General features: G+C 37.1%; 1 protein-coding gene and 1 pseudogene across 4 annotated transcripts in view; one reads left to right on the forward strand and one right to left on the reverse strand.

Moving 5' to 3' along the window:
- The window catches only part of EIF4G3 (eukaryotic translation initiation factor 4 gamma 3), a 271,653-nt gene that overhangs the window by 239,617 nt on the left and 16,177 nt on the right, over positions 1-15,859 (reverse strand). The gene's annotated exons all lie outside the window — the stretch shown is intronic.
- LOC128780543 (ubiquitin-conjugating enzyme E2 C pseudogene) lies at positions 1,411-3,821 on the forward strand (annotated as a pseudogene).

Genomic DNA, 15,859 nt, shown 5'->3' on the forward strand with positions numbered 1-15,859 from the left:
CTAATTCACACATTTTCCTAACAGGATTATTATGCTGAGAGAGAAAAAGTTAGAAGAAAAAAAATTTTTTTAACCCTGGCTGGTTTGGCTCAGTGGACTGAACACTGACCTGTGAACCACAAGGTTGCTGGTTCAGTTCCTGGTCAGGGCACATGCCTGGGTTGCAGGCCAGGTCCCTGGCTGGGGGCGTGTGAGAGGCAACCAGTTAATTGATCTCTCACACATCAGTGTTTCTCTCCCTCCCTTCCCATCACTCTAAAAATAAATACATAAAATCTTTTTTTAAAAAGTTTTTAAATGTACACCAAACAATAACCAATACAATCAAAGAAAGTTCTTCTGCAAGACTGTCTCTCATATCAATTACATTTCAAACTTCTCTGATAATTCTTTATCACTAAGATTTTCCCCTCAGAATTCCCTGATGTGCCTGAATGAAAGCCATCAGTAGCAATAAGGGCTGCTGCTTATTGCTACAAAGATATTTTTTAAAGATATGGGACTGTTTCTGCCCTAATCATGGGCTAGTTAAACAAAAAGTTCAAACAGGACCTTGGAGTTAACTCAGTCTAGTTAATCAATTTTATGGAGGAAGAGGCTGAGAAGTAAAATAACCCTGAAAAGAATAGGTGTTAGAAGCAGACCAAGCAGGTAAGGAAAAAGAAAAAGGGTGCATGGAAAGCTAGGAAAGTTGTATGTTTTGCCCAAAATTACAGTGTTATTATCCAAAATATCAAAATAATCTACAATTAAAAGAGAATGAAAAGCACTGGTAAAAACTCAAGAATCTCTAAGTTAGATATCAAAGTTTTGTCTTTTTTAAGAGACCCTTAGTTTCTCCTTACAAGTCCTAATTTATCATTTAAATGCTTCATTGGCAATTTACTTTTTCTTTACATAATATAATCACATAAATTACTCCCATAGTCAAAATAATTTATTCCTACTAGAACAGATTTCAATTAAGCCACAAATATAGGTAACTAAAACTGAAAGCAGAAATATTTACTAATTATTTTCCATGGAAACATAGTTCCAATGACAATGTCAGAACACAAACACTGAAAGTGAAATGAAGAGGAAAAAAATAATTTGCTTCTCTAATAAAATCACTTCTGTCATCCTGAAATGTTATTTGAATGAAAACTGAAGTAGGAGCATTTCTACTTCTTAAAAGAGATTTTCATCATCATGAATTATAAATAAGAACATAGAATAAAGGAATATTTAAGTTTTCTCATTAAAAGAAAAAGCAGCCCTGGCTGGTGTGGCTCAGTGGATTGAGTGCTGGCCTGTGAACCAAAGGGTTGCTGGCTTGATTCCCAGTCAGGGCGCATGCATGGGTCCCCAGTAGGGGGAATTCGAGAGGCACCCACACACTGATGTTTCTCTCCCTCTTTCTCTCCCTCCCTTACCCCCGCCTAAAAATAAATAAATAAAACCTTAAAAAAAAAGAAAAAGGAAATTCAATGTAACAAATCCTAAAATGTTATTAAAACAGAGAAAGACCAACAAATACATCGTTCTAACATAATACTTATGTAGCTTGAGGTGTCCTCAAGCCTCAAATTCTTAGGTAAATCCTGAATTTTATTTTTCAGAGGGCATAAATCCTCCTTTGTAGGTAGGGATTTTTATATATCTAATTTCTTATACCTAAAGATACAAGAAAGCTTTTAAATCTGCTCCATTATGAAAACAGAAAATACCAAATCTAGAGCTGAATCTTCTTTCACTATGTCAAACAATAACTTTTATAATAATATAAAAGAGAAAGTACCACAGAAATATTTCTTTTCATATATATTTTTTATCTTCCATGTTTATTTCTATAATTTATTCCAATGTTCCTATCTACTCAGACAAGTTAAATGGAATATATTTCAAAAATATTAACATTAAAATGCAAACATACCAGAGTTACCAATTTTACAGTAATGAACTTGGATGTAGGGAGAACAAATAGCTGAAAATCTCTTATTCACCCTATATTCACTTCCACTATTTTCTTAGTTCATTACTAGGGATTTCTCATTCTTTGACATATCTAACAAAGATTTTAGTGGTGAATTACTGGGTGTCTTAAAGTTGAATATAATGTACTATTAAAATATAATTCTATTATTTAGGTTATGACTCAATTACACTGTTTAAAATTCTTCTACATGTGGGTGTGCAGGCTGGTATAAGAAGCATTTAGCCCAAACTACATCTTAAGAAACCTACTTCATTCACTACCTTCGGCTAGCAAATACATAACAGACTTCTTTTGTTTTAGTTTTAATGAATTGCTGTTTAACTGTCTCATGTGAGTTATCTGTGTGCTCAGAAAGATTAAAGCTAATTTAGAAAGAGGCTGTTTGTCTCAGCAGGAATAGCTGTCACCCTCTCTTCCTTAAAGCTCCAGGCTGCATACCACAAAGCAAAGAACTAGGCAAAAAGTGCTTAAAATTCTAAATTTTAAAACAAATTACCACTGACAAAGTACCCACTGTAAGCCCATCATTCTGACGGGCACATCCTCATAAAAATCCCATGCGCCAGAGACTGCTAGTTGCCCCCCAATTTTTGTGCCTCCTCTCTCCTCAATAAAGTGACATATGAATCTTCTGTCAAGTGACCTTTAAGAGGGGAAGCATCTCTTTGTCCTCCCCATTCCCCTTCCTGTTAACTAGAACACAAACGTAAGCTAGATCCAAAGCAGCCCTCTTGGACCAGGAAGTTCACTTGACAGACAAAGGGCATGCTCGAAAGATATAAGCTTGCTGCTCAACGTCACTAATCACCAGAGAAATTCAAATTAAAACCACAATGAGATATCATCTCACACCTATCAGAATGGCCATCATCAATAAATCAACAAACAAATGCTGGTAAGGATGTGAAGGAGGAGGAACACTCGTGCACTGTTGGTGGGATTGCAAACTGCTGCAACTACTATGGAAAACAGTATGGAGGTTCCTCAAAAAATTAAAACTGGAACTACCTTACTATGCAGCAATTCCATTTCTGGATACATATCCACAGAAATACAAAACAGTAATTTGAAAGAACATACGCACCCCTATGTTCAATGCAGCGTTATTCAGAATAGCCAAGATACAGAAGCAACCCAAGTGCCCATCAGCAGACTGGCCGTTGGATAAAGAAGATGTGGTACAGCAGTTACAGTCGTGTTCTCGGAATTCCTGTGCCCCTGCCAGCGCTGCCCAGATGGACTTCCAGAAGTGCAACCCAGCAGCCAGCATCGCCACTGCTCACATAGGAGGTGAGCCCAGGAGGGGCGCTGCCCAGGTCCCACAAGCAAGAGGTTACTGCAGGAGCTGATGATGCTCATGATGTCTGATGACAAAGGAATTTCTACCTTTCCTGAATCAGACAACCTTCTCGAGTGGGTAGAAACCATCCATGGAGCAGCTGGCACAGGATATGAAGATCTGAGGTATTCAGGTCCCCCCAGAGTTTCCCAGTGGCTGCGCATACAACACACCAAAGGCAAAATTCCTTACACTCTGCTAACCACCCCAACATGAACACCCAGGGTAACATCTGCCTGAACATCCTGAAGGACAACTGGTCTGTCCTGTATGATGTCAGGATCATCCCACTCTCCCTATCCAGAGCCTGCTAGGAGAACTCAACATTGATAGCCCCTTGAACACACATGCTGTGAGCTCTGGAAAAGCCCCACCGCCTTCAACAAGCATCTGCAAGAAACCTGTACAGAGTGGGTCTCCAGCCAAGAATCCTGCCCGGGGGGCTGTGCGGCCTCTTTCCTTGTGCTGTCTTTCCCCCCCCCAATTGGCCTGTCCTTGCCTTGAATTCTGTATATGACTCAGTATCTTCAGGTGTGGTGTCATATTTGTTTTTGTTTCCGGTTTTTAAACTCTCTGGTTGAACCACTGTGATAAATGTATTAAATAAATACATATTGGTGTGTCAAAAAAAAAAGATGTGGTACATATGTACAATGGAATATTATTACTGGGACATAAAAAGAATGAAATCTTACAACTTGTGCAACACGGATGGACCTAGGGGGTATCATGCTAAATGAAATAAGCCAGACAGAAAGACAAATACCACATGATTTCACATGGATAATCTAAAGAGTAAAATAAAAGAACAAACAAAACAAAAAGACTCATACAGATACAGAAAACATACTGGGGGTTGCCAGATGGGAGGGGAGTTGGAGGGCTAGGTAAAAAAGGTGATGGGATTAAGAAGTACAAATTGGTAGTTACGAAATAATCAAGGGATGTAAAGTACAGCATAGGGAATATGGTCAGTAATATTATAGTAACTATATATGGTGCCAGTTGGGTATTAGAATTATGGGGAAATCACTTCGTTAATTATGTAGTTGTCTAGTCACTTAAACACTATGCTATACAGCTAAAACTAATATAAAATATGAAATGTCAACTGTAATTTAAAAATTTTTTTAAATATAAAGGAAGCTTGAGTCCCTTATAACCTCTGAGTGCCACAATGGCTCAGGATCTGGTAACATGCTAACTAGTGAAAAAATTCAGATTAAAATCAAGGAACCCTTTCATTACACACTAAAGAATATGTTAACACATTTACTTCTGCAGCACACATCTTTTAAAAAATATTTTAGGAGGCTTACAGTAATCCTAATAATCCTTGATAATAACAACAGAAGCAGAACTATGACTTGCTCATTTGCACACAAGAAACTTTGCTGACTTTAAAAAGTTCACTTCAAAAAAAAAAAAAGGAGAAACCCTGACTGGTACGGCTCAGTGGGTTGGGTATCATCCAAAAGGTCACCAGTTCGATGGGTTGCAGGCCAGGTCCCTGGTTTGAGAGGCAACAGATGGATGGTTCTCTCACACATCGATGTTTCTCTCCCTCTCAATCTCCCTCCCTTCCCCTCCCTCTAAAAATAAATAAATATTTTTTAAAGAAGAAAATAAACTGCATAACAGGAAAGAAAACGGACAAAAGGCTGTCAGTGTCCATTAGTCTGTCAACTTGACTAATTAGATACTGGTAATAAAATATTCAAATTCTAAGAGTATGTCAGGTGCAAGTGCACTGTACCAGGTCCCAGAACTCACCTACCTTGAAAGAACATCTTCCTCTAGTCATTTTCCAAACCCCACTTCAAGTATTAATCTAGAAATTTAAAGGACATTTCCACTGGGAAGTAAAAGAATCATTCATGTCTTCATCATTATAGATCAAGAAACTTAACAAGGAATAGACTGTAAATCCAACAAGCATTGTACTAGGTTAGTACTCAAAGCTCTCAGAAAAGGTACTGTCCAAACAAGCAAATACTAATTTAATGCCCCTTATATAATATGCAAGACCTAATTAACTCACACTAAATCATTCTAATTTGATGCCAACAGTCTTAAATTTAGTTGCATATCTAAAAGCCCAACTGCAAAATCTGATTCAGAAAATGTCTGCATATTTTTTAAATTGAAAGACTGACTCCAATGAGCATCCAAGATTGACTACCACTATCCTGGCCTTGCCACATCCGTATAATTATGCTAATTAAGACAGCATGTTCTGCCCTGGCTGGTGTGGCTCAGTGGGTTGAGTGCCAGCCTGCAAACCAAAGGGTCGTTGGTTCAATTCCCAGTCTAGGGCACATGCCTGGGTTATGGGCCAGGTCCCTAGTAGGGGGCGTGTGAGAGGCAACCACACATTGATGTTTCTCTCCCTCTCTTTCTCTCTCCCTTCCCCCTCTCTAAAAATAAAAAAAAATCTTTAAAAAAAGAAAAAAAAAGACAGCATTTTCTTGGCCTTGGCCAGGTAGCTTGGTTGGTTAGGGTGCCATCCCGATACCCAAAGGTTGCACATTTAATCTCTGGTCAGGGCACATACAAAAGCAACCAATGAATGCATAATTAAGTGGAACAACAAATCAATGTTTCTCTATCTCCCTCTAAAAAAATCAATAGATTTTATTTTAAAACATGGCATTTTCTTCCATTAGAAAAGTGAAAGATTATTTACTTGGGTCACTCAAGTCTAATGAAAATGTCACCTAACTTCAACCAATGACTTAAAAAAAATTAATATTTCTCCAATTCTTAAACACTCTCCCAGTTTGTTTTACAATGGCTGTTCTCATCAAGAGTGTATCACAATGTATCTTTGTCAGGAAGGTAGAATGTTCTCTAGACATTTGTGGATAACCAACACAATGCCAAAACAGTTACCAAACTGTTTTTCCAACTGGAAAGATGGCAATGAACTAAAATAAGAGCAGAATAAAAAACAATAAAATGTCCTTCCTCTCACTAAAATTAACATCTCAATAGCATCAGATTTATTTATGCAGGTTATAAAAAGATAAAAATAACAGAAAAGCTGTTTTTAGTAATAGGTGATGTGAAGACTGCCATTTGAAAATGAGACTCAACGACACTGGCCAGGTAGCTCACTTGGTTAGAGCATTGTCCTGTGCCAAGGTCATGGGTTCCATCTCCAGTCAGGGCACATACAACAATCAGCCAATTAATGCATAAGCGAGTGGAACAACAAATCAATGTCTCTCTCTCTCTCCTTTCCTCTCTCTCTCTAAAAAAATCAATAAATAAAAAAATTTTAAAAAAAGAAAATGAGACTAATCTATAAACCACAAAATGGTATCTGAGAAAAGCAGACATGTTCAGGGTTAGGACTGACAGCATGGTTAATTACTTCCTTATTTTATGAAAGCTTTGAAGCTTCAATTGAGCTCTTCAGCTAAGGAATTAAGAGCAAAAGAGAGTTGTTAGCATTACAAAATAAAAACCAACAACAACAACACTTTAACATCATCCAAGGAGAAAACAAGGTGCTTTAAAGTATAGTTACCTGGCCCATCAATTTGAGAATGATTTAACAACTTTGTTAAATTCAATGAATGTGTACATAGAATACACATTTTTAAAATAAGGCCCCGGTTGGTGTGGCTCAGTGGACTGAGCGCCAGCCTGCGAACCAAAGGGTCACTCTGGTTCGATTCCCAGTAAGGGCACATGCCTGGGTTTCAGGGCCAGGTTGAGGACATGTGAGAGGCAACCAATGTATTTCCTGACCACTGACGTTTCTCTCCTCTCTTTCTCCCTCCCTTCCCCTTTCTCTAAAAGTTAATAAAATATTTTTTTAAAGAGGAGAACAATAGCTGTCATAGAATGACTTCAATATGAGAAAAATTAATAGTCACAAGGAATTTTTAATTTCAACAAGAAAGTCTAAAATTGCAATAATGGTAATACAAAAATAAACCTCAATTCTTCAAAAGCTAGCAAATCCCATAGAGACAGGATTATATTTAGAAATTTTTTGCCCTGGCTAGTGTGGCTTAGTGGGTTGGGCATTGTCCTGCAAACTGAAAGGTGGCCTGTTGGATTCATAGTCAGGGCACATGCCTGGGCTGCAGGCCAGGTCCCCACTTCGGGGCATGCGCAAGGCAACCAACCAATATTATCTCTCACACACTGATGTTGCTCTCCCTCTCCTTCTCCCTCCCTTCCCTTCTCTCTAAAAGTAAATAAATAAAATCTTAAAAAAAGAAAAAGAAATTTTTGGTTTTTTACTTCATCGCATCTGTTTAGACCCCAAAAAATACTTGAACTATATTTGGAAAATATTGTACGTGAGAAACTCCACAAAACATAAATTAGTATGTGAATATATCAAAAGCTGACTATATTATAAACTTGTTAACGTAAATTATCTTAACAGTAATTATTTTCTCTTTTATGTGCAATACTTTAAAAATTACTGCAAGAAAAAATAAAGGAATTAATACCGCCCTTGGTGTCAGGCTCCACCCACAAAACTTAAAGGCAACATTTAATTCTGGAGACATCTATTACTCACTGCAGGGCACCCAACCAACTCTCCTGATCCACTTCATCCTTCATTCATAAATATGAATGGAAACTACCAATCACCAGACATGAAGAAAGTAAAAAACAAAGATGGAAGAACCAACTTTGGAGGGAGAGAGATAGTGCAGGAAACAGAAAAATATATTTTTAAATTTCTAATTTGTACCTAAAAAGAACCAAAGATAATATTTGAGTCATACGATAAAACTGCTACCAAAAAATAAGGACAGGAAAAAAAGGTCTTGAATATTAATTCTGTACAACTCCATCCTACTAAAATGCACATATGTACCAAGGCGTATGCTACAGATTTTAATACAAAAAAAAAAAAAAAAAACCCACTGGAAACTACACAAATATCCATCAATAGCAAGAGTTAAATAAATGAGAACACAATTATAGAACAGTCTATATTTATTCACATGGCAAACATACATGAAAAAGTGGTCACTAAACATGTGCAGTATAATCCCAGTTATGTTCTTCTTACAAATATAAATAATTAATAATAATAACAGTAACAGCTATTACTGGATTACTATTTAACACAAAGTGCCAGCCAGGTACTACAACAGTAAGCACTTTATATGTGCTGGCTGATCTAATCCTCACAACAACGTGAGGCTCTAGTCTATAGTTATCTCCTTCCACACATGAGGACACAGGGCACAAAAAGGGTAAACTGTTTTCCCAAGGTACACAGCCACTACCAGGGGTGTCCAGCCCACGGGCCACATGTGGCCCAGGATGGCTATGAATGCAGCCCAACACAAAACCGTAAATTTATTTAAAACCATTTTTCTGCTCATCAGTTTTCGTTATTGTCTGTGAATTTAATGTGTGGCCCAAGACAATGAATGGTTCTTCCAGTGTGGCCCAGCAACGCCACACTGCATGGGAGCTTGGGACTGTGATCTACGGGACACTTCACATTTCCAGCACTTAGGACACGAACCACAGAATCCAATTCCTGAGTCCATCCTCTAAAAATCTCCACCTCTCTCCCTCTCCCCGACCCTCTACCTTTTCTTCTCTTCTTTCTCTCTCTCTCAATTTGTAAATGCATATGAAAAGATCTGTAAAAACAGACATGCTTACCTGTCAACTCTGACAACCTCTAACGATGGGAATGGGTGAAGAGGATTTTTAGTATTTTTAAATGTATAATATAGAAGTATAAGGGTTTTTTATTTTATTTATTTATTTTTAGAGAGAGGGGAAGAAAGGGAGAGAAAGAGGGAGAGAAACATCAATGTGCAGTTGCCTCTCACACACCCCTACTGGGGACCTGGCCTGCAACCTAGGCATGTGCCCTGACTGGGAATTGAACCCGTGACCCTTTGGTTTGTAGCCCAATGCTCAATCCACTGAGCCACACCAGCCAGGGCAGAAATAAATTTCTACAGATGGTATAAAATTTTAAATTTGTATTCTTTTGCTAAGTTTTGAGCCTAAACTAAGATCTCAAGTAAATTGTGAGCCTAGGATAAGAACAAATAATTTTCAAAACAGAAAATTAAAAACTAATAAACATGGGGGGAAAACTAAACCTTGTAAGTAATAAAAGAAATGCATATTAAAATTGTGTATCATTTTCACCTATCAAATTAACAAAAATTGAAAAAACAGAATATTTAATGCTGGTAAAAAACAGCAACATACAGCAATTATCCTAATGTTCATACCTACTGACCCAGTAATTTTTACTTTATTAAAGAAATACCTGAAATATTGAAAAATGTTATACACAAGGATGGTAGTTTCAGCATTTTTTTTAATAGCAAAATTGTTAACTTAACCTGGTAATAAGGGATGTGTTTTTAAGTATATTGTGGTACACCCATATACAGAAATATTATAAAGCCCCTGACTGGTGTGACTCAGTGGATTGAGCATGAGCTGTGAACCAAAAGGTCGCCAGTTTGATTCCCAATCAGGGCACATGCCTGGCTTGCAGGCCAGGTCCCTGGTAGTGGATGCATGAGAGGCCACCACACATTGTTGTTTCTCTTCTCCCCCTTCCTTCCCCTCTCTCTAAAAATGAATAAATAAAATCTTTTTTTAAAAAAAGAAGTATTATAAAGCCAGTAAAGCCCTCAAAATGTGTATTGAAATGGGAATATATAAATGTTAAAATAGAAAAAATAATACATTTACTGTATGGTTTACAGCATACGTTTATAACATATAATGCCAACATATGTAACATATAAACAAAAATTCCTTCACGGAAATATATCAAAAATGCTAACAGTGCCATGCCTGCGTGGCTCAGTGGGTTGGGCATCATCCCAGAAACCAAAAGGTCGTCAGTTCAATTCCCAGTCAGGGCACATGCCTGGGTTGCATGCCAGGTCCTCACATCAGGACATGCGAGAGGCAACCGATCGATGTTTCTCTCACACATGGATGTTCCTCTCCCTGTCTTTCTCCCTTCCTTCCCCTCTCTCTAAACAATAAATAAATAAAATCTTTTTTTTAATGTTAATTATCAATGGGTGATAGAGCTAATATTTTTCTTTTTTCCTGTGTTTTTTACAATGATCACATACAGCTTTTCTGAGGAAAGAGGCTTTTATTTTTTTTAAGCAGAAAAGCCTTTTCATCACATTAAGAGAGAAATGAATGAAGCAGTGTGTCACGGCCCATCCAGATACACCCTATCTTACTGGTTGCTAAGCAGCATATCCTAGTGTTCCTACATCATGACCATCTCTAGTCACAGGCAGGACAGAAACTCGGGCACAAACACACCCCATCCAAAAGGCAATGCATCACCCTAAGGGCTGCCTTTAGCGGCACATAGGGCAGTTTCAATTCCCTACTCAAACCACTCCCCACCTCTCACCTTAACATACTAGTTTTACTTGCGATGTTTCACAGTACTCCTCACACAAGCTGCACATAGGCGCAGACGTTTTTAATCCTCCATTATACTACCCGCTCTGTCCCCGACAAAAATGCTACCTACTCAGTATTCACCCACCAAACCAGAATCACTGACTGTCATTCTGGACACTTCTCTGTTATCAACTGAAACAGAGCGGTAAGCCTTGATGCTTTCTGGAAACAGCTAATCCAGTCAGCAAATGACAGCATGCGCTAAGATTTTTTTCTCCTACAGAGAACGGGTGGTTCCCCTGCTAAGGCTATAAATCGTGATACACAGTGGCATTTCCTCCCAACAGCGGAATCTGCAATACAGTAACTCTTCCACAAGAGAATCCTGAGCCTGGGCACACTCCCCAGTTTTCGCCGGCTGCTTTGTCACAGGAACCACAGCAGACAGCCTACACTATGCCCGCCCATGCTGCAGCAGCAGCAGCCATTTTTGGCTCAGCCCTGCTGCAGACCCAGCGGAAAGCCAAGACAGCAAGGACAAGGTGGCAAAGGACTTTCAAAAGTTAACTCTAACAACAGGCATCATAAAAAATAAGGTTTTCTTTTTAAAAAGAATGGTACCTAGTTTAAAGTACTTTAAACTGTGTCATGAAAACAAATGTGGGGAGATCGGCACTAGTATTGATAGAATAGTAAAATAAAGATTAATTTAGTCAGAATCCTTAGGGAACACAATTCAAAATCAGGTAAATTTTTACTTAACTAACAGTTAACCCAAAAAATGCCCTCTCTCCCTTGATTCCTGTTGAAAATTTACAAATGTATTTCAAATACTCTTCACTCTTAAAATAATATAATTTAATCTTTGTTGTCTGTTGAATGAGGAACTTGCAGAGAGCACATTTCAGCTTAGTTTCATTTTACAAAATAAAAACAGCTTTTTTCCTGATAAAGTGATACATGGTTAATGTACATACAAAAAAATCATTCAGCACAGAAAGAAAATGAAAATCACCCACTCTCACCAGAAACCAGAGATAAGCCTATGAACACTGTTGATAACCCAGCACTTTTTCTATATACTTTTTAAAATAAAATTTGATCATATATGCTATTTTTAACTGGCTCCATAGAATAAATGTGACTGTTTTAATGTCGATGTTTTGCAACTTTTTAAAAGGTTATATAGTATTTCAATGCATACACAGCCCATAATTTGCCCAGCCCATAATTTACCAGGCCTTCAGCGTGTCTCAAAAAGTTTGCTAGTATAAATGATGACAACAATCAGCATTTTATTTGAACACAAATTTTCAAAGTACAATTCTATAAAAGCAGATAGCATAAGGGGAGGAAAAGACTGATTTCAAAGTAATCCTTGGATATATGTTGAAGCAATCCCTTAGAATACTAACAAAATTTTATATAACGACAGTCCAGTTTCTGTCACATAGCCTAGAAGCACCAGTCATGAAACCATAGGTCGGACTGTCTCATCCACTCCACTTGGGACAAGAGATTCACTTTAGCCTCCATCTCTAGATACTAGCTTAGTAAAAGACTTCGTTAAAAGTTCAAAAAAGGGAAGACAGGAGCAGAGACTGGTGAAGAAGGAAAACAATTCCATGAGGTAAAACGGATCCAGGAGTCTAACAGGACATTTGTAAAGGCCATCTTCAGAATGGAGGGTGGTATATTACAAGGCTCAGAAACAGGTTCTAGAGATTCCCACCCAGATCTGTGAGAGTGAACCAAGCACTTAGAACAGCCATGCTCAAAAGTACACAAACATTCCATCACAGAAATTCCTTCGGGTTAACAAATTTCTTTGAAAAGGTCAAGTATTTCTAGCTCTGTACCCCTTAAAATTAATCAAACTTGCTAACACTAGGAAAAGGAAGCAGGACAATAAAATGCCTTTTTCAGGGCCTTCAACATGGCACTTCTTTGTAAACATTAAACCCATTTCCCTGAAACCCAAGACTGGGTCACAGAAATGCACCTCAATCACCCTTCCAGCTGCCATGAGCCACAGCTGAGCTGGCACCTATCACCATGAGCTCAAGAACTTCCCAAAAGACTTTTCTTATGAGATCAGTAGTGATATTAACTTTATAATATTAATTTTACAATACTGTATAACAAAATATATGAACACCTGAAAAGTCTGCATAACTTAGTGAATCATTATTTCCAAAATCCTGAGGCATATTAGAAAATCACACATGGGTAAAAATATCCATTGAAAGTGCTATATATGGGAGGAGGGGGTAAAATAAATGGGTAAAGATGGTAAAAGATACAACTTCCATTTATAAAATAAGCCAGGCAGTGTAATATACAGCATAGGGACAACAGTTAAAAATACTGTATTGCATATTTAAAAGTTGCCAGTAGAGTAGATCTCTAAAAGTTCTCATCACAAGAAACTATATACACAGGCAGATGCTAACTAGACTTACTGTAAACATTCTCCAATATAAAAAAAACACTGAATCATGTTGTACACCTGAAGCTGTTATGTCAATTATACTTCAATTTTTTTTTAAAGTGCAATACACACCAATAGACTTAAGTGCATACAATGTTCATGGACATGGTTTCAGGTTTCAGATCGAAACTACCTTTAAGAAACACCACTTGTCATAATAATAAATAATGGCTATTATCTGAGACTTAAAAACTCCTCTCCTTCCCTACAATGTATCTGAGTGAGACATTTTCTTCAAGCAAAACAACGTACAGCAGAATGAATGCAGAAGCAGATAAGAGAATCCAATTATGTATCTTCTTTTAAGCTAGACACTAAAGAGATTTGCAAAAATATAAAATAATGCCACTTCAATAAATTTTTGTTTTGAATAAGCTATTTTTCATTTCCAAACTATGTTAACATACAGTGGATCTGTTACTGTTATTTTTAATCAAGAGTATATTTTTAAATTTTTTGCTTTAACTCAATTTTTTGTTTTGTTCTAATACTGTACCTATCAACAGAGGAAGCCTATATGTAACAAGAGCTTTGTGAGGTTCTCAATAAATTTTAATAGTGTAGCCTTGGCTGCTGTGGCTCAGTAGATTCAATGCCAGCCTGCAAACCAAAAGGTCACTGGTTCAATTCCCTGTCCGGGCACATGCCTGGGTTACAGGCCATGTTCCCAGTTGCAGGCATGCAATCAATTGGTGTACCAATGTTTCTCTCCCTCTCTCTCTCCCTCCCTTCCCCTCTCTCTAAAAAAATAAATAAATACATACATTTTTTTTTTTAATTTCTGAGACCTGTTGTCTTTAGGTCAATGGTTTTCAATGAGTTGTCTATGGAAAATGTACATGAGTTTCCTGGAGGGTAGTTTCCGTTCTACAGAATTAAAATCTACGGGAAGTTTTCATTTCTGCAAGTGACTTTTTTGTGTCAAAAATCTAAACTACTTCTCTAAGAGCTCACATAAATTACTATAAGCCTCCTTCATAGTGTCAAGTATCAGGTGAATCAGATTACACACTTGTTAATAAGTTGACTCCTAAGTGTTCCACACTTCTTTCTCATATCTATTTTCTAATTATATTAGAAAAGTTTCAGGGACAATGCAACTCATTTTACTTCTTTCCTACAGTCCCCCTGCACTACACAGCAATCATTAATGTGTAGTGCATCGCTTACAGCCACTTTCAGAATAATGTTCTAGTTTTAAAGGAAAGCTAAAAAGTACACCTTAAGGATTTGCAGACAGGAAAAAATCCTTGATCATTTAGAAGATTCTAATGGCACTCTAAACAGAAGTATCACTACTCTTATAACTCTGGCATCTGCCACAGTGACATTTTTTGATAACTGGGGTCACCTGAGTTAAAGGACTTCCTTGAGCCATTCCAACCCTCACATTCTAAGACTCTGGTTCTTTTTATTCTCAATCCCAGCATTAAATAATGTTGGATACTATGGTTGTTTACGGGCTGAAGATGAGTCAGCAAGTGAAGCCATTTGTGAGAAGCAGTTTCATTACACTTTGAACAACAGAGACGCCAGCAAAATACGGCTGCCATTGTTTACATTGCTGAACATGCTGTCCAGTTTCACAGGCCTGTAAAACCACCTGCTGTCAGCAAGCCCCATTTTTCTTAGGGTTAAGAAGCAACGAACTTAGGTACCAGCTACTAAAGCACAATGAACAATCTCTTTTTCTCAAAGCAGAAATAATTTAAGTGCCTTAAAAAAAAAAAAAAAAAAAACATTCAAAACCTTTCTTGCAACTAGGAATGTGCCTTTGACTGCAATAACCCGAGTCTCTTCATAGACTATTAATATTCTACATGCTCAGACACGGGAAAAAGTGCTTTCAGTAAGAAAAACAAATAAAGGGCTTTTAAAAATCACACAATATTAAATATTTAAGTACAAAGAAAGAAACTGAAAAACAAGCAAATAAAATATGAATTGCTAATCTTTTACGGGAGAGCCAAAGAGGCTAAGCAACCTGAAACTAAATGGAATAACCTTCCCTTGTTCTGGTTTTGAGTATTTTCAACTCAGTTTCACTTCCCAGAGCCAAGTGTATTTCATCTTTAAGTATCTTTCTGTCATAAGAAGGATCCCCTCCAAAAAAATTTTTCAGAGTTGTGATTTCCAATGAAGAATTGGACTGGTCTGCTTTCTATTTCATATCCAATGGCTCATGTAAGCATTACACCTACACAACTTCCCTTTTCATTTCAAAAGCAATCAAATTAACCTAGTATTTCAAATTCCTAGCTGAACTATATATATGTTACATACACACAATATGTATATATGTTGTATATACACTATATATATCACTTTATATATAATATATACACACACACTATATATATATACATATACATACATATATATACATATATACATATATATATATGTGTGTATATATGGAGTTAACCCTTGAACAATGTAGGGGCTAGGAGCATCAACCCCCTGCTCAGAAAATTTGCATATAATTTTTTACTCCCCCAAAAATTAAGTACTAATAGTCTACTGATGACCAGAAGCCTTAATTAACACAGATTTTACATGTTATATGTATCATATACTGTAGTCTTACAAAAGCTAGAGAAAAAAATGTTATTAAGACTATCATAAGAGAAAATGCATTTCCTAGATTTTTAAAAAT

The sequence above is a fragment of the Desmodus rotundus genome, chromosome 3 (assembly GCF_022682495.2).
Source record: "Desmodus rotundus isolate HL8 chromosome 3, HLdesRot8A.1, whole genome shotgun sequence".
Lineage (NCBI taxonomy): Eukaryota > Metazoa > Chordata > Mammalia > Chiroptera > Phyllostomidae > Desmodus > Desmodus rotundus.